At 33.2% G+C, this 26,856-nt stretch overlaps 1 pseudogene; it reads right to left on the reverse strand.

Moving 5' to 3' along the window:
- Positions 1–3,196: 3,196 nt before the first annotated feature.
- The window catches only part of LOC117162415 (very long chain fatty acid elongase 6 pseudogene), an 87,791-nt pseudogene continuing 64,131 nt past the window's right edge, over positions 3,197–26,856 (reverse strand).

A 26,856-nucleotide genomic window follows, 5' to 3' on the forward strand; every position in this document is an offset into this window, starting at 1 on the left:
AACTTCTCCGAGGTTCTTCGCACCGGATCGGCAAACTGGCGGGGGCCGAAGACCCCGACCAGTCACCACCCGGCTATAGGAGAACATTAGATTCATCGTGGTTTCCCGATGGGACCAGGGCGTGGTCCTACGCCCTGAGAACCCGTAGCCGCCTCGTGCTCCCCACGTGAAAAATAACTGGATTTCCCGCAACCTGCATTACGATTGCATGATTGCTGCAGCATGATTGCTGATTCGGATAAGGCAGGTTTCTTGATGACATTGATTTCTGATCCGGGGTCTAATAGTAAATTTGTCTTAGTTTTTAAATCTGGGGAAATTATTCTAGCGGTGGGAGTACTTGGAGTTTCGTTTATTTTTATTGAAATAATCCGGAGAGGTCGTCGTCCAAATCTGAGTCCGGCCGAACATATCCTTTAATTTGTTCCCGAAATCGTTCAAACTGTTTAGCTAACTGTCCTTTATGGCGAGGAACGCGTGCCCGCGAAGCTTATTCATTAATAATGTTACCAACTGAGGCTCCTGATGCCGCGGAATCATGTTTCGTGCGCGCTCGCATGCTCTTAAATATTGAAATACTGAGGGTCGATATCCGTCAAACACTGGCACCGATTCGATCGCATCTTTTAACTTAATTGGTTGGGGGCTACCGTCTGTCGGTATTGTCACCTAGGGAATTATCGGCGGTGATACGGGTGTCTCGATTTCCTTTTTTCTCTTGAGTGAACGCATGTCGTCTTTTAATTCATTGATTTTTGTACTCATGTCGGCTATTACTCGTAAATTCGCATCGCATTCGCATCTCGCGTCTCCCCTATTTTCCCGTAGTTGGGACAAAGACTGTTTGTCTGTTTGAAGGACTTTAGTTGACTAAATCTTGAGATTTATAACGGGCCCTCGAGCTAGCCGAACATGCTGCGGAGACGCATCGACATCTGGCAATCATCTTACTCGAAGAATAGGGTCTGCGTGTGGCGAGCCACGGGACAGAAACCGTTGGAATGTTTACTGACGCGTGTCGCCACGAATATTTCTTTTAAGGACAGCTATAGAATTACTCCATACCTTTGCTAGGCAAAGCGTTCATCCCGTGACCGCGGCTGCGTTCGGCGACTGACTGTCGCCTCGAGCCCAAGCTCATTATCACAACTCTCGAACAATTACAATTGGACTGGGTGACTGCAATTATTTAATTACAGCTATGGTAGATTCTGAATTACAATGTTACGGGATTTTCCCAAAATTCCAAAGGGAAGGCTCCGGTGTTCTTTCATCTCCGACATATTAATAAGGAACCATTTGGCTGAATAACGAAAAAACATATAAAGAGTTCTTTAGATTATGTGACGCGGTCAAAATCAAATTTCAGGAGTTGAATTTAAAAACATTTTGTCCCTATGAATTCACAACCTCCCAAAGCTTCGAAATCCACACATATTTCTTCCTTCAGATGATTCTGTGATTACGTTAGGGTTGTGAAGACATATTTTAAGTGAAACTAATTGTTTTAACTCGTAATTATTGTTAAAATAAGAATATTTAATGACAATTAATTGTTATTAAAAAATGTATAGGTTTCACTAATTGCTATTAATTTTTACTAACTAAAAATATATTTTTAGCATAAGAATATTTAATAACAAATAATTTTTAATAATTTTTATTGGGTAAAAATTAAATCTTAAAATAAAAGTATTTAATAAAAATTAATAGTTACTAATTCGGCTGCAATGGTCGGATCGCAAAACAGCTTCCAAGCCAGTCAAATGCGTGTGTCACGTCGAAGACAGAAGAAATCATGAAACCAATAGATCGCTGGTGATCTCCTCTCCTCGCGTCGCAGTAAATATATTCGTACGTTTCACGAATAACGTGGAGGAATTGAACTTCGTATAAGATGATGGAAATTTTATTGTATAAATCCAACGGAGTGACGGTTCAAAGTGTTACAGAATAATTAACAGAATAATGTGTTGAGCGCTAATGTAGGAGGGTTTTTATATGGAGGTTTTAGTCCCTTTGGAGAGGTTATCGTCCGATGTATATCAGAGGCGGCTATTCAGTTGCTGTTTTGTTATTATTTCGATAGCTGTGGCATGCAGGATGTTTCGTCTACTTTATTACTGTTTCTGAGCGGGTGACAGGTGCATCAGACGCAATGCAATACTTGAAACTTCCTTGTTGAAAAATAGAAGCAGTGCTGTCCATGATATTAACGCTGTGGTATATGTGTCAACACAAACATGGCATACATATATTGGAACTAGTGCGGCTATGGATATCGCCCATGTGATTCGAGTTTTAACAAACGTAGCCGCGTATGGCGCGGGGGTACCGGAAGAAATCCGTCCTTAATTAAAGCCTTAATTAAAGCTTACCGTCACACCGACGAATATTTTTTCCTCGATTCTGAAGTTTCATAAGGCTGCTTTTTAAAATATTGTAACAAACTAAAAAGAAAGCACTGTTTGCAAAAATTTTATCATTTCTTTAATTTTTGTAGTAATAACTCTTAAATTCATAACAAAACTAGTAGATGATATAATATAGACGCAATGGGAAGGTTATCAATTCTTCACCGGTAGTGTGTATTTTACAAAACAATGAGTATAAGTATTTTCTTACACCATTAGAATATGTAATACCACCAGAAAACGGCGGTATAATATACATACATATATACGTACATAGGCAGTTCGAATGAAAATAGAAAAACGTTTGAGAGGCGTTCCCTACATACTAAACAAGATAATAATCAATATTGACACTTAAAAATAGCAGAAAATATTCTAAGGCTCGATAAAGTTTTTGAACTAATGCATGATCCATTTTTTAATATCACTCGTACTTTATTCATACAAATTGTTATGTATTCTATGGCTTCTTTCAATATATATAGTTTCATAGTTTTATACGTATGACAATAAATATGTCAACCCTATAATTCATTATTATAAAAGTATATCAGATTTGCCGGCGAATCTGTGTTTAATATTTTTTTTACTATTAAATGATTCAATATTAGATACGTTAATATTACCCGAATATTTACACATTACATTTTCAAATATTATATCGCTTCCGTTCTTGTTCCAGTAAGGTTTTGTCACGTTATCGGAAGAAGGAAACATTACAAATAAAAGAGACCAAAAAATTTCTTGGAAATCGTTTCATAAGTAAACAGATTAGGGATATATGTGTTTCCAGGACGAGATTTATTAATTCATTCGTACTATAGTTAACGATAATATCGTTAAGATATTAAAAATTTATTTCTGATTTAGTGTGCGAGATTTACTTTAATTCTATTTCTCCATTTTCATTCATTCACAATCAATCTTTACAACTTTGCCTTCACAAAGGCTTGAAAGAACTATATTCATCAAATTATTTCTTGACGTCCATATCCATCACATGAGATTTTGATAAAGTTTTTCTTAAGATATGTCACTGAAAAGCATCCGTAAAAAAGATTTAAAAAGTTTTTCACCTGCTCTACATAAACTTCAGCTTGTTATAACTTGCAGATCTATTGGGCTAATCCTTCTTTCCAATTTTTTTTATGTGTTTGTTAGATAAATAAGCCTGCTGGAAGAATCTGGCAAATAAAATGAAATAGCTGAGGTACATCAGCATAGCAAGTTTGATGTTCAAAGGCGTAACGTGACATTCAACTTGGGCACTGTGTACATAGTAGTAAGCTGATGCAGTTAAAATGCAACCCACAACCATTTGTGATAGCTGTAGCGTAGTAACAAACATGGCGACCCATTTTGGTATATTGAACCGCATTGCTTTCAGAGCATAATAGGAGTACATCCAGGCATGAACGAAAGAGTTTACCAAGCCAAACCACTTGCCATTTCCTGTGGCCTTTGCATAAGAGAACCAGGTATAGAGAAGGACTGTTACGTGATGGTACCAATGTAGAAAAATCAACGGTCGCTTTCGTAACACAATGAAGGCTGTGTCGCCAAATTCTACTAGCTTCGATAGGGCAAAGGTCCACGACCAAAAACCGAAAACTGGATCTTGAGTAAGATGGCTGGAAAGAATATAATTACATTTCTATTATGATATAATATTTTGGAAATATTGTTATATGTTATGAACATGATATATAAATTGAAGTTACATAGTGTGTTTCTTAATATCTGTCTGATGTTGTGTATTTTTCATATTACAAACAATTTACTTTTATGTTGAAAGTGGCTGAATTTATTTCAAGTATAGTACAATAATAACAAATGCAGTTATTTTTGTTATAATATCAAAAATAAAAATTTCCATTTATCCATATTTTATACATTTCTTTGAAGTTTCTCAATTTTCCAGAGCATCGAACAACATTTTGCAATAAAAGTTAACAAAAAGACGCGAATTTCCAGTATTAAAGAAAATTTACAGATAAAATTAAATTATAGATTAAAACTGTTTAGCTGAATTCCTTGCTTGTAGACAATTGCTACGTTTAAACTATCTTTCTAAACGTAATAATTTCCGGGATATTCCGTAAAATATGTTTTCAGTCTCAATTTTGCAGGATATTTTTGCTCCTTCGACATGGATTTTCCCGTGTAAAGATAATATGTGTCAAATATATTACGAATCCCCTGTTAGATACGTATGCTATCGCAAGGCGGATTGAGCATGTACAGATACTTTTAGCATAAAATCAAATTCTGTATGCATTTACATTTAAAAAGTTTCGGGCTAATATTATTAAAAAGAACAGTTTTTAAGGTAAATGAAGTTTTATTATCTATTATTCAACACACATCCCTTCCTTGTCATATTTTTCTGAATTGCTTCTACAGTATTGAGTTGATGTAATGACCCACCTGAGAGGCTCGAATTGCTTGACTGACTATTCCCTCTTATGTTTTTCCGGAGGAAAGCTTGGCGTGGGTGTGCCCTTTGAACGAAGAACGCGGATTCGTTGTTCACACTTTTCGTCAAGGAAGTGAGGGTAACCATCCGCGATGCCGATTGGTTATGAGTCATGCTAATGAAAAAGGATATGAGGTAGTCTCCCACCAACGTGGATCGGGGGTGACTTCGTTCCTGGGGAAAACCAGTCCTTTTCGATAAACATGTGTTCGGTATTCCCACTCGGTGACTACACGCTTTCTCCGTGATTTCTAAGAGCCTAATAAACTCAAGGACTTTTCCGAAACCCGAAAATAAACTGAAAATACTTCTAGACAAACAGTTTGACTGGCAAACATGTGGAAACAATGAAGCCAAAGTTGACGGTCTATGGTGGGTCCTTGAGTTTATTGAGGGCCGCTGGCTGCCAGGTAGCGTCGGCTGGAGTACAGCTGTTCCATGCGACGTAACAGCGTGGGAAGCTAGTAGCGCTGTGTCGTCAGCAAATGTTGCTATTGTTATCTCTGTTGATGTTGGTAAATCGGCAGTGTAGATGGAGAACAGCAGGCGTCCGAGGACACTACCTCGGAGTGTGCTAGATTCCATTGGGAACGTTGTGGAAGTGACGTCTAAGTATTTAACCATGAGTTGCCTATTGGTTAGGTAGGACTTTAAGATGGAGTAGTTGGTGTGTGATAGGACTTTTTTAAGTTTGTATAGTAGTACTTTGTGTCATACTTTGTCGAATGCCTGTTGAATGTTTAGGAATATCGCTGAGCAATATTTTTTCTTTTCAAGGGATTGGTTGATAATGTGTGTTATGCGATGGATTTGCTCTACTGTTGAATGCTGTTTCCGAAAACCGAATTGATGATCTGGGAGTATTTTCAAATCCCCCAAGAGTGGAAGGAGTCTATTCGTTAGCATTTTCTCGAATAGTTTTGACAGGATAGGTAAAAGACTAATTGGGCGATAGGAGCAGAGTTTTATATATTGGTTTTCCGAGTTTAGGGATGAGAGTAATCAGTGAAATTTTCCAGGCCTTAGGAAAATATTCAAGGCGAAGAATTGCGTTAAAAATCGATGTGACGAGTGCAATCCCTTTTATGAGAAGTTCATTGATTGCTCTATTGCCTATTAGGTCATGCCCCGCTGCTTTCTTGGGGTTTAGGCGACTGGTTGATTCTATAATCTCTGCAGAAGTGAAGGGTTCAATAGGAGGAGACATTTAGAAGGGAGAGTGCAGGTGTTCAGTAATGTCTGCGGCAGCTTTGGAGGAATGGGGTTTAAATACTTTAGACAAGTATTTAGCAAACAGGTTGGCTTTACCTATAGGGCTACACGCCCATCCACCTTGCGGATAGCGGATTGATGGGATTATTTGCGGGAAGCGCGTGAGTTTCCTGGAAGCCCTCCATAGTGAGTAGTTGGAGTCAGCTGTGGGGGACAAATTGGCGAGATATTTATGAAAACAGTCGTTTTTATAATTTTTGATGATTGTGATTGGCTTTCTAGTTGCGTTGTTTAGTTTGCGTTTGTCATCTGGTGTTCTATGGGACTACCATACTCCTCTTAGTCTACGTTTTTCTGCTATTTTTTTAAATATGTAATGGGGATATTCACGTTTGCTGATAGAAGTCTTAGTAGGTGTGGAGGAGCGGATAGCGTTTATTATGCTCGTGTTTAAGTATTTCGTGACTGCTTCGATATCTTCATTAGTTTTTAGTGAAATAAGGGTTAAAGTTGAGTCATTAAAGACTTCTCTAAAGAGCTGCCAGTTGGTGAGTTGGTTATGAATAAAGCCATTATGTGTATTCTCGATACTTGTTGAACTGACTGTTGCTATCACGGGCGAATGGTCAGAAGAGAGATCAGCCGAGGAGTTGATTTGGACATATTTTGGCGAGATATTTTTAGTTATGAAGAAGTCAAGTAAGTCAGGTATTTTGTTAGTGTCAGTGGGTCAGTGTGTGGGTTCATATGTGGTGAAGTAGTTGAGATTGTTGGTGATTATGCTGTTTAAGAGATTTTTGCCTGTTACTGTGACCTCTGCCCCATTGGGTAAGTTTGGCATTATAGTCTCCTCCAGCTATGAATCTATTGCCCAGAGTGTCAAGAAAGTTATCAAAATCTTCTTTGGCGATGGAGTGTCTGGGAGGGCAGTATACTGCTGAAGTGGTGATTGTACCATGGTAGTCTTCTATTGCTACGTTTGTTGCTTGGAGGTAGTCTTTCTGGAATGATGGAAGTTCGTAGTGCTTAATGCTGGATTTGATAATGATTCCGGTGCCGCCGTGGACCTTTCCGCTAGGATGTTGGGTATGGTAGAAGTTATAACCATTTATTTTCAGATAGTTTTTGTCGGTGAAGTGGGTTTCAGATACGAGCATTACGTCGACTTGCTGTTGCTTTAGGAAGAGTTCTAGTTCGAATTTGTATTAAGCTAGCCCCTTGGCATTCCAAAGAGCTATGCGTCTTGATTTTATTTTGCGTCGGGGCGTATTAATTTATCCATGGTGAGTGTTAATAGTGATTGCAAATTATTTATTTGTTCAGATTGTTTTTCTATTAACTTTTCGAGTCTAATGTCACGTTGATTCGGGATTATTTCACATTCCGCACGTAAGGTGAGAGATTCGTATTTCAATTATGATCGTTATTACAAAATTTATTAGAAACTGACAAAGTAACGATACAGAATGTTATAACAGAACAGAATAGAATGTCGAGTACTGACTTGGGAGGTTTTTTTATATCAAGGGGTTGGCTCCTGTGGAGGGGTTATCGTTGGATGCCGGTCACATAGGGATCCTGTTACTGCTTAGTTACTGTTTCGATGGCTAAGGTATGTGAGATATGATTATCCTATTGCTGAATTCCCGGGGCCACTGTGACACTAGAGACGTTGTCTGTGTTTTATGAATTGGAGACATTATTTTGAGAATGGTCCCTGTGGTTATTTGGATTATTTTGATTTCCTTGTACTGCTTGGGAGTAGTATAGGAGATTGAAGTAGTAGTGAATTTCGGAAGACTGGGTATTTGATTGGTTGTCTCTTTGGCTCTAAGCTTGGGATATTTATTTATACATAAGGTTTTGTAGGCTGAGCGGCCTTTGTAGTTAGCAGAATGGTCACCTTGACAGTGGATGCACTTCGTTGGGGTTTCCGGTGATTTAGTGCACTGGTCAGTGGGGTGTGTACCTGCACATTTAACGCAGCGGATTTATATGCAATCGCTTCCTCTGCAATGTTTGCATTTTTCAAAGCTTTTGTTCATGCAATAGTTCTAGTGTTTTGTTATCGTGTTTTCGTTCTAGTTATCCTAGTTGAACAAGTTTTGAAGTGTCCGTGCCTGCCTGTTCAAATGGATCGAATAGAGCATTCTCTCTTCCTCCGAAGATGGTTGTATTTCATCTTCACTCAATATGTTGCGTCGTGCAACACTCTACCTGGACCCGGCCATACACCGCTGGCCAGACAGGCCCCAGATGTCCGCTCATTCTTACGGCGTACCCTCAATAACCTTAAGCACCCGTCATAAATCCCACTAATTTGCTTGCTAAGGTCCTTCAGACCCAACAAACATCTGTTTTCTGAATCATTTCTAAAGATTATTGTCTACCACGGCTTGACAAGGGAAAGTTGGGTTTTCCCACGTACGATGCTTCCTAATAACAACTTTCTATCGAGAGCAGCTAAGACCCTTCCTAGTCCACCAACCTTCGTTTAACCAATTAACAACAAATCCGATGGTCCCGTGCGCTAGACACACGCATCCTTAGCTTTCCTCCGCTACAGCATCGTCACCGAACATCACTGATTCTTCAACCTTCAAACATACAACATCCTTCGACCGGGTCTACACCCGAAGATCAGTCAGTCACTTATCTTATACATACGCACCAGCGTAACTGTCTTCTTCACAAAGTTGTTGGAATAAACTGTCATTCACACCTTGTTACATCAGTGTCATATTCAATTAACCACCTCTATTATCCTAATCGAAATAGGGGATCGATCATTTCGTGGCGTCGATTATCTAATCGTGACGGGAATTTACGACTCCCGTTGGCGTGCTTCCTCGCGATCGCGTCTCTCCGCGATCGAAACACAATGTCATAGATCTGTTTTGCCGCTTTTTAATTTCTTGTTTCTGAATATTTGCTTGAAACTTTTTCACTTCAGGGAATGACTCATCTTCTTCTTTTAGCTGATGCATCTTCGTGTTTTCACTCTGTGAAAAAGTTCTCTTTCTATTACTATTTCTTGTTGTCATTGAACACTTTTCTGGCTGTATTGCATCTTCTCTTATAGAAAGATGATCCTGTAAATGTGTCTGTGAAGTACCCGCGATCTTCCTTGAAATTGTTTCGCTTAAAACACTTTTCTCATTTACTATGTTTTGTAGGGCTTTGTGTTATTTCTTCTTCTGAGCTACTTCTAGCACTTTTCCTTTTTTTTAGATCGGTTTTCACGTTTCCTCTAAAAATGTAGGATATATTTAATTACGTTATAATAGAATTTATATGCACAATGTACATACATTAAGCGATTAGATTTCAACATATTAATTAACCGATATCAAGCATTATTAGGTACTATATATAAAGGTTAGTATTGATCAGTAACATGAGATTCGGGGTAAGATTAAAGATATTAAATTTCATCATAATATGATACAAACATTTACATTACTGTCATCGTCACGAATTAATGGCCTTCGTAATTTTGCAACAAGTGACATTGACTGTTGTTTTTTAATATTAATTGCAGCTTTCCTTCAACCCTCTCTTTTTGCTCGGCTCTTCAAAACTTTCGGCGTAGTTGAAGTTGAAGGGCCAGGTTGTGGTGTTTGAGCAAAGTATCTCCAAAATGGTCGTTAACAGATTTTTTAACACCCAAGCAACGTATATTCAATATATCTTTGGTAATTAGTGCTTTAATCCGATTCTTTGATGTAGTACCGATATTCCGACAACCGATAAATCTACAAATAAATTCTTTATAAGTGTAGTATCGTGGAAAGAAGGGCCTGTGGTGGCACTCGATAGTTAAATAGCACCACTCGACACTAACTAGTGTCGGACGACGAAGTGGTTAGCGCCTTAGGTTACGAACGTAGGAGTCCGATTTTTCTTCCACGGTACAAAAAATGAGGAAAAGAGCGACCGTACCCAACAGCGACCTCTACAGCGCTGAGCACAGCTCAACGATACTACATAAGTATTTAATATATACATTAAACTATACTTTTTAATAATACATACCATAATTTAATATTGTGGTTGAAATTATGACATATGTAACAATTAATACAAACACTTAACTTAGAAGCATATGTAAATTATTTTTCAAAAAAAATATTTATATGAAACAATAATAAAATAATGAAGTAACGTTGAGAATAAAATCTAGTTTAATTACAAATATATACACTGTTAACAATACCGTTCTTATCAATTTTATTAAATTTACAGCGAAGCTTACAATTACACTAATGTCAATGAATATTAACGTATATGTTTATTATTACACCAAATAAAAGTGAAAGTACTCTAATGAAAAATACAATATACTTTAATGGAAATAAAACAAGTAAATAGCGAAGCATTTATTAATATTATTATACAGTACTATATTATATTATTATAATATTTATTAATATTTACTTACCTTTTACGTTTGCATAAAAACTACAGAATTGTAAATATCAACTTTTATAACAGAGATAAAACAAGTCACAGAAATTCGTGTCTTTCAATGGCAAAATGCGTTAAAGGAAGGGAAACGATAATCTCCGTTTCGCGTCACAAGCGGGACTGTGCCAGTTTTGCTCCTTGAAAGTACATGTAGCGGTACATGAGCTAGAGGACAATTCAAATTATGTTGTTTTTTTGCCTCGGAGTATCAATATCGTTAGGACATACATAATGTAGCAATAAATAAACTCCGGACAAAACTATGTTGCCGCTACGTGCAACTGTCGAACGAAGACGAATTTGAATTTTCCGATTCTCCTCCGACCAGTTTATACTGTACTAGTTTAAACGGACGCAATCGTAAAGAGTTATCGATCATGTAGTGGATCGTGTGAGGATCAATAATTTAGAGAATACGAGAAATTGCTGCTGCAACGCCTCAAATATATTTAGAATAAATAAAATAAATACGAATAAATATAAATACCGTCGAGAGACGTTCGTACAAATGTATTCGCGAAGCTAGGGTATGGTCGCTTGCGAAAAACTCGATAACTATGACTCGGATGACTCGGATAATAACTCGTAGATATTGATCGATAATTCGTAGGTACTCGGTATATACAAACTCGCGATCACGTCCGTTTATTTATACTGGGGGAGGGGGGAGGTCGGAAAATTTGAATTCATCTTAGATCGACGATTGCCCATAACGGTGACTTTGTTTTGTCCGAAGTTTACCTATCGATATGTTTCGTGCGTCAAGGCGATGTCCGTGTTCCAGGGCACAACAACATGAGTCGCTCTCGATCCGCCACGTCCTATGACTCTACCGACTATCTACCGAGTATTGATCAGTTACTAACGAGTTATGAGCGAGCGGTTATACACTGTCTTAGCGAATCCGTTAATACGAGCGTCTTTGCGAACATTATCTGTTCTTATTTATTTAATCATTTTAAAATATTCTTGACGGTTTCTACAACGGGCAATCTCGTCTAATAAATCTCTCGATTAACCATCCTCTACATATAAGTCCCTTAATACATAACGACTTTTCAGTTCAATTGGGATCATTGCGTTTAACGCCATCTATTCGCCCGGGCGCGCCATTTTTCTCTGGAATATAAATTGTACCGCATGCTTGAAATAGCCAGCCATGTTGATATGGAAGAGGAGGCGAAAGTGGAGCATATTGTAGAAGGAATAGTAGATGAAGAAAACAATAAGTCTACTACATCCATTAAAGAATTGAGGAAGAGATTAATCATGTACGAGGAACAGAATTATCGCAGAGCAAAATTGATTGTGAAGCTAGCCAAAATTGAAAGGAGCAGGAAGCCCAGTCAATCTGGAGATATGAAGAAGACGAGATGTTACAATTGCGGCGACGAAGAATATGAGTGTGCAGAGTGCCCGAATAGGTCGAGAGGACCCAAGTGCTTTAAGTGTAGAGAGTACGACGGACACATCGTATCGAAATGCGACAACCTGAGCGAGTCCCATAAAGTTGTTTCTAGCACGTGGCAATCGTTGCAGACGAAGCGTGGTAAAGATTTTAAGATCGGAAATTTCGAATTGAGCGCGCTAATAGATACCGGTAGCGAACTAACTTTAATGAGAGCGAATCAGTATGTGAAAATTGGTATCGGGTCCGGAAGAAATTGTACACTCGAAGAATTTTCGACGAATATTGTGATAGATGATGAGTCGTACGTTGTAACGATACATGAAGTTTCACATACCTTGATGCAACACTCGTTCATAATTGGCACATACTTCCTGAATACCGTCGAATTAAACATAAAGGACGGAAATGCTTCTATTCGTAAAGTAGAGAAAAAAGATTGTAATAGACACCCGGAGGTGTTTAAAGTAGATATAGAAATGCGGCAAGACAAAGTGATTGATCAGTCTTAATCCGACTTTGCAAATCCGATCGTAGTTGAAAAAAGGAACGGATCTCTTCATGTTCCTATCGAGGAGAATAGTAGAGAATGTACGGCAGTTGTAGTTACCATGAGTCCTTATCTCGAGGACACCGTCGTCATGAAACAAAAATTTGTTAGATGAACCGGTTTTTTTGCGTGAAGAGGGAAAAATGCTATTACGCGTACCCAGAGAGATCCGCGTCTCTGGGTTATGTAGGACTCGGCAGGTGACATCGCCATACGCCCTAAAAACCCCTCGATCCTTTATTTGATTAGACACGGACAACCCCGGCATAGCCGATCAGCATTCATCAGGGTTGTCATTAACCGCGTCTCCGAATATTTAACGTTGCATGCTGGTACCGCTCCTCCTGTTCGCTGACCCCATAGCCATTTCCATTTCTCTTCTGTAATTTATTATCGATTTGCAGAACGCTTTGAGCTTTGTCCAGTATTCGTCCTTGGTAACCACGGTGTCCACCAAGTTGTCCACACTTATCCTGAGACCCAGGAAATTCTCGAGTTCGATCGTTATGTTCATTAGGTCCATTTAGGACACACGAACGGGACGTGTTCTGCATCGTCGTTCGGGTCACCACAATCCCTACACTTAGTGTCGACCCCCTTACCGATCCTCTTTCTGTAGCTGTTGAAGATACCATGCCCCATTAACATTTGCATCGTAAAGTAATCGATGTCTCTCCTTTTCTTGGCGAATATAGACGCATTACCTATCAACTTCCTAGTAAAGTTGTCCTCTTTGTAATTGCCCTATTCCGCTTGTCACTCCATTAGGGCTTTCTTCCTTATGTCATCCAGTTCTTCTTTTAACATGATGTATCTATCGATCACTTCACCTTCAACAGCTAAGCTCTTATAAATCTTCATTCTCTCGTATGATTCTTTCAACATCCTAGCTTTAATGTTGATCGGTATGTTGCCGGTCAATACACAAAGCACCGCATGAGATACAGTGCGGTAGGCTGTAAATGTAATGCACAGGGCAGTACGTTGGGTCCTTTTTATAATCTTCCTGTTCTTCTCATAGTTCATTGCATCAGCCCACACAGGCGCACCATATGTCACGATGGGTTCCCAAACATTGTAATAGAGCCTGCGCGCCAAGCCAGGCGGACCATTGATATTCGGCAGAATTCTTAGGAAACTAAAGTCCTTCAAACAGACAAACAGTCTTTGTCCCAACTACGGGAAGATAGGGGAAACCTATTGTTACGCCATACGGCTTACCATAGGTCATATTCTTAACTGTCGATCGCGCCACTATAATGTTGCAGACGGATCGTCGCGTCTGCCCGGCAAACAAACATTGTAGTGGCAAGCGCGTGGTTCATTAAGCAGGGCGACTTCCAGAAACGTCGACTCGTGGCCGTTATTTTACCTCGCGTAAAAGAATGTGGCGTGATCCGAACGTAGTGGGGGTAGCCTTCCAGAAAAAACGAAAAAAAATCGAAAGGCGTTCCGAACTTTTCGAGAAGCCGAACCGTCAGCACATCTCTTATATCGCGCATTACTTATCAAGCAAAACGCAGTTACATTTCTTTTTGTTGTTCTCTTTATGTCTTCCTAGTTGATAATTTGTTAAAATAAACGTTAATTTATTTGTGTTAATTCTGTGGAATTCATTGAACTACCCTTATTATCCTAATCGAAATAAGGGAATCGATCAGTTCGTGGCGTCGATTATTTAATCGTAACGGGAACTTACAACTCTCGTTGACGTGCTATCTCGCGATCGCGTCTCTCCGCGAACGATCGAAACACAACGTTCAAACGACAATTGATAGTCCTGACGAAATAAACGTCGCTCAGAGAGTCGAAAATTTGTCTCTTCAAATTTTAAGCGGATACGAGTTATCCCCACTACTTCGCGGAACTGATCACTGCAAGTAGTTTCCGGTGTTTTCTTTGTCTGCTCCAGCGATAACGCAATTACTCATAAATTGCCAAAATAAGAAAAACGAAGTTTTCATATTTTTTATTTCATTGTTATAAAACGATTTAATTGGATTTTTGAGAATCTCACGATCAAAATGATATTGGACGATAGCTAAACTCTGGAAATGCGCAACGTTCGGTCAACTGCACAGAAGACCATGCCTAAGTCCGACACAATTCTTTGAAGTTACAATGAATGTTGATACTAAATCCGTCGTTTAGAGATACCTTGGCTTCTTATGACACTAAGTTAAACAACTTCCGTTATTTGCTGACTAGTCCAAATGGATCCAGACACTGGTTAAATTATATTTCTTTTGACTTTATTTGTCTAGATATAAAATCTGTAAGGTATCTCGTTGTATCTCAATTGCTTCTCTTCTTTCTTATTCCTACATTCACCGTATTCACAAAACAACGATCCAAAGACAAGTAACAGCGGTCAGTTTGTGAAAAGTGCTCGTTAACAAATCTTAAATTACAACGAAACGAAATTGTTCAACACCTTAAAATTGAAAATTACCGAACTAAGTAGGAAAAAGGCCACAATGTTTGTAGAACCTCGATAAGTGTTCGCCGAGACAGTTTCGACATCTGGACTACGTCGGACAGTTTACGACGGATATCCGTCACATAAAAGGGGTAGAAAATAACGTAGCCGATACTCTATCTCGCATCGAAGCGATCGGAAAACCAATTGATCACCATACGCTAGCTGCAGCGCAAGAAAAGGATAGCGAGCTACGCAAAATTATCAACGCTGGCTCGAGCGCGTTGCAGCTGAGAAAAGTACGATTTCCCGATCACAACGTCGAGTTATACTGCGATATTAAAACCGAGACCGTGCGACCGTACGTACCGGAACCGTTACGCCGCACCGTATTCCAAGCGCTACATGGACTTTCCCACCCGGGGATGCGAGCTACGCGAAAATTGGTAGCGACGCGCTTTGTCTGGCCGTCGGTAAATAAAGATTGCCGAACGTGGACACGACAATGCATACCGTGTCAGCGCAACAAAGTCACCAGACACGTATCCTCGCCCGTCGGAACGTTCGGAACGCTAGCGGGCCGGTTCGAGCATATACACGTAGATATCATCACAATGCAATATTCGCAAGGATACCGTTATTGCCTTACGTGTATCGATCGTTTTTCGCGTTGGCCTGAAGCCATACCTATCGCCGATATGGAAGCGTCAACCGTGGCTTCGGCCCTCCTTTCTAACTGGATATCTCGTTTCGGCGTATCCTTGAAAATTAGGACTGATCAAGGACGTCAATTCGAATCGCGTTTATTCGAGGAATTATGCCGGTTGCTCGGCGTCAAACATTTGCGTACAACGGCCTACCATCCAGCGTCTAACGAGATGGTAGAACGCCTACACAGACAATTAAAGGCGGCGATCAAATGCCACGACACGAGCAACTGGGTCGGAATTCTCCCGATCGTCTTATTAGGTATAAGAACCGCGATAAAGGAGGACCTAAACGCAACGGCGGCCGAAATGATTTACGGCACCGGCATACGTCTGCCGGCGGAATTCTTTTTGCCAACTAGTCAACGGGCCAACTTGGAATACGCGCGAAAATTTTTGCAAAAATTTCCTAAAGGAATTATAATCTATGGGATTAATGAAATAAAAATACAAAAACCAACTGATATTAAAAGAAGAATGATCATTTTACAAGATAATATGAAACTGTGTAAGGGATTACATATGTAACATATTGTCCCGATGTACACATATCTGCGAAGCGACTTACTACCCTGTATATTCCAGAAACTTCTTAGTTTGCCCCAGCCTTAGCAATTTGAAACTATTTTATTAAAATTAAGAATTTTCCACATTAGATCGAACGCACTTCTAATAGGTACCAAACAGTATGTATATATAGCAAGATTTCACATATCTCTAAATTATTCACAGAAAATTAATACGGCACATAAATTAGACTTCGGATTGTAAATATTAAGAATAAATAACCGATACAGTCTCACAAAAATAGAAGGATAAAGATAGAGATAAGGGATCAAAAACAACAGTTATTTTTCAAATTTGTATGAAAAGCCCTTAAGAAAATAAGTTCCTCCTTAAATTGAAAACAGTTATATGTATAGAAATCAAACTTGCGATAAAAGTAAAAAAGATAGAAAATAAGAAAATTGTATTTGTTTTTATGACTCACTTTTACATGTAGTATAATTTCCACCGCTATTTTAGCATAGAACGCTATTTTCAAACACGAATTGTTCCAACTCGATAGTCCCTTGCTTTACTATAAACGGAAAATTCTTTCGTGTTCTTAACCAAATTTATCAAATTCCAGCAATGACACATGCTATGTGATTGTCAGTAGAACATGGAGAAATGTTTCCAGTAAAGTTTCGAGCGACTTATCGGCGATTTTCAGGAGACACGACGCGACGATATCGCGTGTACAGTGCTTCTATCGGTGTTGATGCGCTTTAATACATAGTGCAAGAGAACACTAATAAGATTTCCCAGTGGGCCTGTAAATCCTTATAGATCACTCAAAAATATATCATATTGTTTGTTTCAACTACTAGCAATTTAAAACGTCGTCTACATATATTTAGAAAGTTAGCAAAGACATATATTTGTTCCTGAGCATGATTTCTATCAGTTGAGCGTTGTAGCAAAATGTCCGATACAATTTAATGTTGAATTTGTCTTTTTTTTAGGCTAGCTTGATTGGATTACAGGTAGATTTAAACGATCCGTGTGTTGCATCTCCAAGGCATCTTCGACTCATCGATACGCAGTGATACCCGGCAAACTTCTAGTGGACAAGCGACGTTGCTTGCAGGCAGTTTATATACATGTTTTGGCATGTGTTGTCGACAGGCAATGTCTACAGACGCCTGTAGTCTGCCCGTACGCGCCTTAAGTTTCACTGACAGACATTGTCCGCCGATCACTACGACATCTGTCTGTGGACAATAGGCCGTCAGTGTGGAGTTATCTTTACCCGAATAATTTAAGAAATATAAAATAAACTTCAACGAAAAGTTGCTAGCTTCGATATCTTACTAATACAATGTTATCGAAATTGAATAAACCTCGTTATTGTATTTAAAAGGAAATTGCATTTATATTTCAAGTTCATACAGACAACAACAACAACCAAACAAAGAATCGCAACGAAGAAATAAACGGATACAACAAACAGAACACTGGATCGAAGATAGAACAATAAACAAGATAGAACCAAGAAAACAAGAGTAACGAAGAACCGGGGCGCAGAAAAAAGCACGAAGCGTGCGAGCTGGAGAGGAAACCTGTGACCGTCGGTGCAAGCGGTAAGCATACAAAATGGTTGCCGAGCAGGAATAATCGGCTGGAGAGCCAACCTGCTGGGACCGAGCTATATGGTGGCAGGTATCGCGTGGCGCCAGCTAAGCGAGCTGCCGCCCGAGAGGGTAGGTTTAACTTGTCCAATGATCCGCAAGGAGAGGGCAGGAGAGGGTTTTTCCAAGTCGCGCGCCGACCATCTATGCGCGCCGTTCCCAAGGCAAGAGGCGCTGGAAAGTAGAAGAGAGTCGAACGCGAACATCTAAATGCGAAGCCAGTATGCGTTTTTACTCCAGGTATGGCGCGGTCGACCAAAAGGTCGGGCCCTCAAACGCACACATTCCTTGTACAATTTGAGTGCTGCAGATACGGAAAAGTAATTTATAATTTATCGTAATTTATCGTAATGCGAATTTTGGCGCGTCGTCATAAATAGATTTTTTGTTTAAAACGAAATTGTTAAATATCCTTTTGTATCAATTCACATAACGTTAATAAATCAATATTGAACATATTACTCACAAATTGTACATATTTTTTGTGCAGATACGCATATTTTTCGTGCATATATCAATATTTGTGTAGTATCGTGGACGAAAGGCCTAGGAAATATCGGGCGAACTATGAACAGTGTCGCGAGAGCCGAGGCGCCGTCGGGCCCATCAATGTGTCATCGGTCTTTTCAAGTGCATAGTTTCGTGGAAAAGACCTACGTGACCCTGGCCACGAGCGTGCGGTGGGCCTAGGAAAAGGACAACAGAATGGGACAACGGCCAGAGAGTGTTAGTCGAGAAACCGAGTGCGAGTCGAGAAACAGTGTTAGTCGAAAAGCAGAGAGTGCGAGTCGAGGAGCAGAGCGCGAGTCGAGAAACAGAGTGCGAGTCGAAAACGAGAGTGCGAGCGGAGGAGCCGAGTGCGAGTCGAGCGGAGACGGAGTTTGCGAGTGGCGTTGCCGAGAGAGTGTGGATTGCGCTGTGTTCTGTACGTTTGGTATGAATAGTTCAAGTTAATCGACAACCGTCTTTTTCTGTCTGATTAACATCTCTATTGTCCACTCTTTGTGAACATATTACATCACGATATTACATTTGTATATTTGATGTGTATAAATTTCATATGCTTTTCGCAAATTTTACATTCATAAACATCCGCAATCTACACGTTACGTTTTTCGTTGTATTTACGGTACGGACATTAGGTATTTTAGTACATTTTCACACAGTGTGTATTTCGGATCGTTAATCTCATATGGGAGTAAACTTCATTTTCTTAATAATCTTGATCAATCATGTATTACATTTTCTATAAAATCTATAAGATCAGCAAGTGCTCTAATACTTGTGAACAGTCATATATCTTAATTCGTGCCTTTTGTATCAATACAGAAGCTTAATGCGAGAAAGAATTTTCGATATAAATGTTCTCAATGTTATAAATCGAGTTCCGCGCAGCCGAGTTAAACGGACGTGTAAAACAGTGATTCAGAAAAAGTGCGGCAAGTGGGGAAGAGAAAGTTACGAACGGCAACGCCCATAGCTAAATGGTGGAAACCCGTGTCCTCTACTAACAAGACTATAAGCATAACTAAAATGAAAAAGCACATCCCACCGATAAAAATAATTAACAAAGACGAACAATATTTCATAAATAAAACAACAAACATATTGTTACGACCGTTCGCGGAGAGACGTGATCGCGAGATAGCACGTCAACGAGAGTTGTAAGTTCCCGCTACGATTATGTTAATCGACGCCGCGAAATAGTCGTTCCCCTGTTTCGTTTAGGATAACAGAGGTGGTTTAATGAATGTAACACTGTATTAACAGTGTTAACATAGAACAATATATTTTACAATAATATGATGAAGATGTTACAGAATTTTGGCTCGACTTTGATCTCTAGATAAATTCGTTTGCTCGTCAGATTTGTCGAAGTGTCACGCTTGACTCGTCAGAAGGAACTGCACGCCCTTCGATTATTTTCGTCTTTTCTGGAAGGCGACCCCCTTAATGAACCATGCGCTTGCCACTACAATGTTTGTTTGCCGGGCAGCCGCGACGATCCGTCTGCGACGTTGTAGGACCGCGAGCGACGGTTATAAAATACAGCCTGTGGTAAGCCTCGTGGCGTAACAATTTAATATATGAATTTTATAAATTGATGAAATTATTTTATTCATTTTTTGCTCGTAAGTTTTTATTTTTAATATAACAAATTTTTGTTATAATAAATAATATAGTAATTAAGAAAATAATAGATATTAAAAGAATATAATAGTTGGGATTTAAATATAATTTTTTAATATTATAAATTTTATTATTTTTGTAATAATTAAAATTTAATAGATTTACAAATATAAAGAAGAATACAATTATAAGAGTTTTCATTAATAGTAATAAATTTAATATATTAAAATTATTTTATTAGTTATATTAATATTTTTAAATTTTTAATTTACAAAATTAATGTTTTTATTAAACTATATAACTAATATATAAATTTAACAAAAAATAGTTTAAATAAAAACAATAATTTTGGGAATTATAGATATTTTTATAAAATTTTTTTGAAATTTAATATTATATTAAGAAATTTAATTTTTTTAAGTTGGTTAATATTAAATTTATTTTAGAATTTATTATTTTGAATTTTGTTTTAATAATTTTAGTTATTTTATTAAATAATAATATTTATTTTTTAAATTTTTTAATTGGGTTGGAATATTTAATTTCAATTATTTTATTTTATATAATTTTAATTGATTTTAATAGATGAATTTATTTAATTTATTTAATTTATTCTGTATGTGAAGGAGTTATAGGTCTATCACTATTAGTTAGAATAAATTATGAATTTGGTCATCAAAAAATTAATATTATAAGTTTAATTTAAAAATGAATGACGTTACAATTGTAATTGTTATTATTATCTTATTTAAGTTTATAAATTTTTATATTTTAAGAAATTTAATATTTTTATTGAGATTAAATTTTTTAATAAATATAAATTGATTAAAATGAGTTAATTTAGTTGGCGGTTTAGGAAATAATTATTATTCTAATTATTTAATTTTATTTAATATTAATATTTATAATTAAAATTAATATTTATAATAATAATAAATAATTATATAAAAAATTTAATATATTTAAGAGAAGATTATATTATAATTAGAGTTATATCAATAATTTTAATAATAATATTAATTTTAAGAAAATTTATTTTTAATTTATTTTTTTATCATTTAAATATTAATTTAATTTGTATTTATAAATATTTTGTATTTAAAATAATTTTACTAGGATCAATATTTTCAATATTAATATTAAATATTAATTTTTTTTTAAAAAAAGTAAGATATTTATTAAAAGATTTTTTATAATAGAATTTTTTTATAAGTTTATAATAAAACAATTAATAAATAAAATAATTTATTATGTATTTTATTTTGAGAAAGGTTTATTAGAAAAATTTATAGGAAAAATTATAAGATATATTTGTGATATATTAGAAATAAATTTTATATTTAAAATTTCTTTATTATTATTATTATATTTATATTTATTAATATTAATGATATTAATTTAATTTAAATTATATTCATATATTAAATAAAAAGAAAAAAAAATTTGTTTATTTATAGAATTTAAGTAGCTTATATTAGAGCATAATATTGAAAATATTAGGGAAATTTTTTTTAATTTTTAAATAACATATATATATATATATATGAATTTAAATTTTAAATATTATTATTAATAATAAATTATAAGAAATAATGATATTTTAAATCAATTATTAAAGTTAGAAGCTTTATTAAATTATTTCTGTTTACAATTAATTTTTTATTTATTAATAATTTTATATTGAAAGTATAATGTTTTATTTAAACTATATAACTTAAATTAAATTTTAAATTTTGTATAATTTTTAAAATAATTTTTTTTATATAATATTTATATATATATATATAAATATATATATATAAATATATATATATAAATATATATAAATATATTAATAAATTGGAATATTAAATTCAATTATTTTATTAACAATAAAATGCCTCTAATTTGGCTTCAATTTAAAATTTATTTTATTTAATATATAAATTTAAATTTATATAAGAAGTAAAATTTACTTTTAATTTCGACTTAAAGATTGATTTATTTTTTAAATCCTTATATATTAAAATATTTAATTAGAATAGTTTAAAATATTCAATTTAAATAATTACATGATCATTCTATTAATAAAGAAAAAATTAATATTAAAAATAAAAACATTATTACAATAAATAAATATAAAAAATTTAATGTTTTGATATATGAAATTAAAGGAATTAGTAAAATAATTTCTACATCAAAAATTAAAAATGTTAATGAAATTAAATAAAATGGTAATGAAAATGGAATATTTATTTTTGTGATTGGATTAAATCCAAATTCATAAGGTAAGTTTTTTTCTATATTAAATTTTTTATATATTGATAAAAATTTATTTAATAAAAAAATATTTATTAATATTATAAAAGTTAATAAATAATAAATTATATTAATTAAATATATTAATTTAATATTAAATTTTTTAATTGGAAATTAAATGTAATTTAATTATACTATATATTTAAAATTTAATTTAATTTATAATGATATAATAAAATATGTAAATGAATAATCAAATTACATCAACAAGATGTCAATATCAAATAGCAAATTCAAAATTAATATGATGAATTGTTGAAAAATGATTTTTTATTATTCGAATTAAAGAATATAATAAAAATAATGTTCCAATTAAGACATGAATACCATGAAAACCAGTGGATAAAAAAAAAATAGATCCAAAAATTCTATCATTAATACAGAAGAATGAATTATAAGATTCAAAAATTTGTATAAAATTAAAATAAAATCCTAAAAAAATTGTTGATATTAATATTGATATTCTTGATTTAAATTTGTTATTTAATATATTATAATGTCTTAATGTTACTGAAAATCCTGATATAATTAAAATAATTGAGTTTAATAAAGGGATTTCAAATGGATTAAAAAATTTAATTATTTTAGGTGGTCATATTAAATTAATTTCAATTGAAGGAGAAATTGAATTATGGAAGAATGTTCAAAAAAATGAAATAAAAAAAAATAGTTCAGAAATAATAAATATAATTATTCTAAATTTTATTATTGATAAAATATAAAAAGAATGTATTCCTTGAAATGTTCTTTCTCGAATAATATCTCGGAATCATATTATTGTTGATAAAATTAAAATTAATAAATTTAAGATTATAATTAATAAATTATTTAAATAAATTCATAAAATTGTTCTTAATAATATATTTATAGTATTAAAAGAAACAATAATTGGTCATGGTCTAATAGTAACAATATGAAAAGGAAAGATTTTTTTCATTAATTTGATTCAGAAAAATATAATGTTAATAAAATTGAGAATACATAAGCTTGAATTAAAGCTATTGAAATTTCTAGAATTAATAATATATTTTGAATTATTAAAGTTAATGGTGATAAAATAATGAAGTTTATTATAAAATTTCTTAGTAAAATAAGAATAAGATGTCCTGAAATTAAATTTGCTGAAAGACGAATTGATAATGTTCAAGGGCGAATGAAAAGTCTAATAAGTTCAATAATTACTATAAAATTTATTAAAAATTTTGGAGAATTTAATGGTACTAAATGTCTTAAAGTTTTTATAGGAAAATTAATAATTGAGTAAATTAAAAATCTTAATCATAAAGATAATGCTATTGATAGATTAAATATTAAATGTCTTGTTGATGTAAAGATATAAGGAATTAATCTAAATAAATGTAATATTATAATATAAATTATAATTCTTAAGAATGAAAAAATATTTATCGAATATTTATTAGTTATAATTATTTTAAATTCATTAAATAAATATTCAATAAATAATTTAAAAATTATTAAAATTCGCGAAGGAATTAATCAATATGAATTTGGAAATAAAATAATTGGTAAAATTATAAAAATTCAATTTAATTGAATATAATTATCAATTGAAGGATCAAATATTTCACATAAATTGTTTATCATAATCATTTTCATTTTTTAATTAAATTATTTTTATTATTATTATTATTATTTATATTATAAATATTTTTTATGATAATATATAATAAAAATGAATTTATTAAAATTATAATAGTAAATAAACATATTATAAAGATAACTAATCAATTAATAGGTATTATTTGTGGTATTCGTTAGAAGTAAATTTTAATTACTATAATTGATTTAAAAGATCAATTCTTTATTTCTGACTTCTAATGATAGAAAAATAATAATAAAATATTAATTTTAGAATGACAATATAATGTTATTTAAATTAACTAATTTTTCAAATTTTATTTTTAATTCAATTTATAAATAATTCATAAGAAGTTCTTTCTAATATAATAGGTATAAATCTATGATTTATTCCACAAATTTCAGAGCATTGTCCAAAATAAATTCCTGGACGAATACAAAATAAATTTAATTGATTAATTCGACCAGGAATAGCATCTACTTTAATTCCTAATGATGGAATAGTTCATGAATGAATAACATCTAATGAAGAAATAATTATTCGTATAGAAATTTTAAATGGAATAATTAATCGATTATCAGTTTATAATAATCGAAATTGATTTATTAGTTCATAATTTAATATATATGAATCAAATTCATAATTATTAAATTCTGGATATTCATAAGATCAATATCATTGATGGCCAATAGCTTTAATAGAAAAATAAGGATTTATAATTTCATCAATGTGATATAAAATTTTTGAAGATGGAAGACAAATAATTATTAAAATAATTATAGGAGTTAAAGTTCAAATAATTTCAATTGTATGATTTTTTAAAAGAGTTAGATTTAAATAATTATTATAAATATTCCAAGTATTGATCCAAAATTTCATAAGTAATTAATATTAATTGTTGCATGTAAATTAATAAATGATATTGGTAAATTTATTATATGAATTTTATAAATTGATGAAATTACTTTTTTCATTTTCTTGCTCGTAAGTTTTTGTTTTTAATATAACAAATTTTTGTTATAATAAATAATATAGTAATTAAGAAAATAATAAATATTAAAAGAATATAATAGTTGGGATTTAAATATAATTTTTTAATATTATAAATTTTATTATTTTTGTAATAATTAAAATTTAATATTGTAATATTTATATCATAATGATTAATTAAGAATAAAGAAGTTAATATTAAAATTAAATTTGTAAAAAATAAATTTAAATAATTGGTTTTTTTAAATGGTTTATTAATTAAACTAATAAAACAAGAAAATAAAATTAAAATTCCTCTAATAAAAATAATTAATAAGATATATACGTTTAATGAAATTATTTGTTTATATGTTAATGATATTTATTTTTATAAAAATAATATAAAAAATTAAATATAATATTTGTTTTAAAGGTGATATAAAGGTATTTAAATAAAAATAATTTAAAATTAAAATTAAGTTAATATTTAAATTTATAAATATAAGGAAGAATAGAATTATAAAAGTTTTCATTAATAATAGATTAATATATTAAAATTATCTATAGTTATATTAATATTTTTAAATTTTTAATTTACAAAATTAATGTTTTTATTAAACTATATAACTAAAAATATTAATTTAACAAAAAATAGTTTAAATAAAAACAATAATTTTGGGAATTATAGATATTTTTATAAAATTTTTTTGAAATTTAATATTAAATTAAGTAATTTAATTTTTTTTAAGTTGATTAATATTAAATTTATTTTAGAATTTGTTATTGTGAATTTAATATTATTAATTTTAATTATTTTATTAAACAATAATATTTATTTTTTATGTACTCAATGTACTGTACGTATTAATTTCAATTCAGAGTATCCTGCTATTATTATTAATTGGATATAGTGCACTGCTATATAATATTGATAGTTCAAGAAAAGTATTAAAGCAGTGAAAATTATAGAGTTTTTAAGAAACAGGACGACAGAAGCAGGACAGAATCGCAACAGACGGACATTGCAAAATTGTATTTTGCTCCGCCTCCAATGGTTTGCACCCTCCCATCTGTTTTCAAAATTTCCTAAGGAATTATACCTGGCTTTATACCCTAGCAAATTTTATGACCGTGTCACGACCGGCATACTTCAAATCCGACGGACTGACGATAGAGATAAAGATGTGGCGGCACTCGGCGACAATGTATATCGCTGAAGTGCCTAATGAACCATCAACATCGCAACTGTCCTTCCACCGAAGGTTCTAGAAGAAAGAGCACGTGGCAACGATCGCGGACGCCTAGCAAATGCGTGGACGGTGGGGATGTTGAGGGATGACAAAAGAAAGTAATCGGATCCGATCAAAAGTAAAATCATAAGAGTCGGTCTTAGAAAGTCACGCCTAGAGTTCGGAAGTAGATTGTAAAGTGTATTGATGTTAGAAAAAAAATAAAGTTTTCTTTTTTTATTTTTTACCTCAAATTCCTTTTTTATTTTGTTATTTTACGTGACAACCGCATGAAAACATACTTCTTAGTTTCCTACTTTCTTTCATACTTCCCCATTCCTATTTTCGTAGTTAATAAGTTCAAACTAATTCGTATTCAATGTATCTCAAATATTATTTATAAAAAATGAGAAAATTAAATATATAAAATATAATGATGTAAATAATATATTTAAATTAGTATATGGGTATTCAATTATTTGTTTTCCTAATCAAGTAAGTATAATAAAAATATTAATAAATGATCAATAAAAAATTTTATTTATGAAATAAAATTTATTATTTTTTAAATTATTTAAATTAATTAATGGAATTAAATATAAAATAAAACTTGATATGAAAAGTATAATTACTCCTCCTAGTTTATTTGGAATTGTTCGTAAAATTGAATATGCAAATAAAAAATATCATTCAGGTTTAATATGGATTGGTGTAATTATTGGATTTGCTATTTTAAAATTATCTGGATCACCTAAGATGTAAGGTATTTGTAAGTTAATTAATACAAATAAAATAAAATTAAA

Source organism: Bombus vancouverensis, unplaced genomic scaffold, assembly GCF_051014615.1.
Source record: "Bombus vancouverensis nearcticus unplaced genomic scaffold, iyBomVanc1_principal scaffold0024, whole genome shotgun sequence".
NCBI lineage: Eukaryota > Metazoa > Arthropoda > Insecta > Hymenoptera > Apidae > Bombus > Bombus vancouverensis.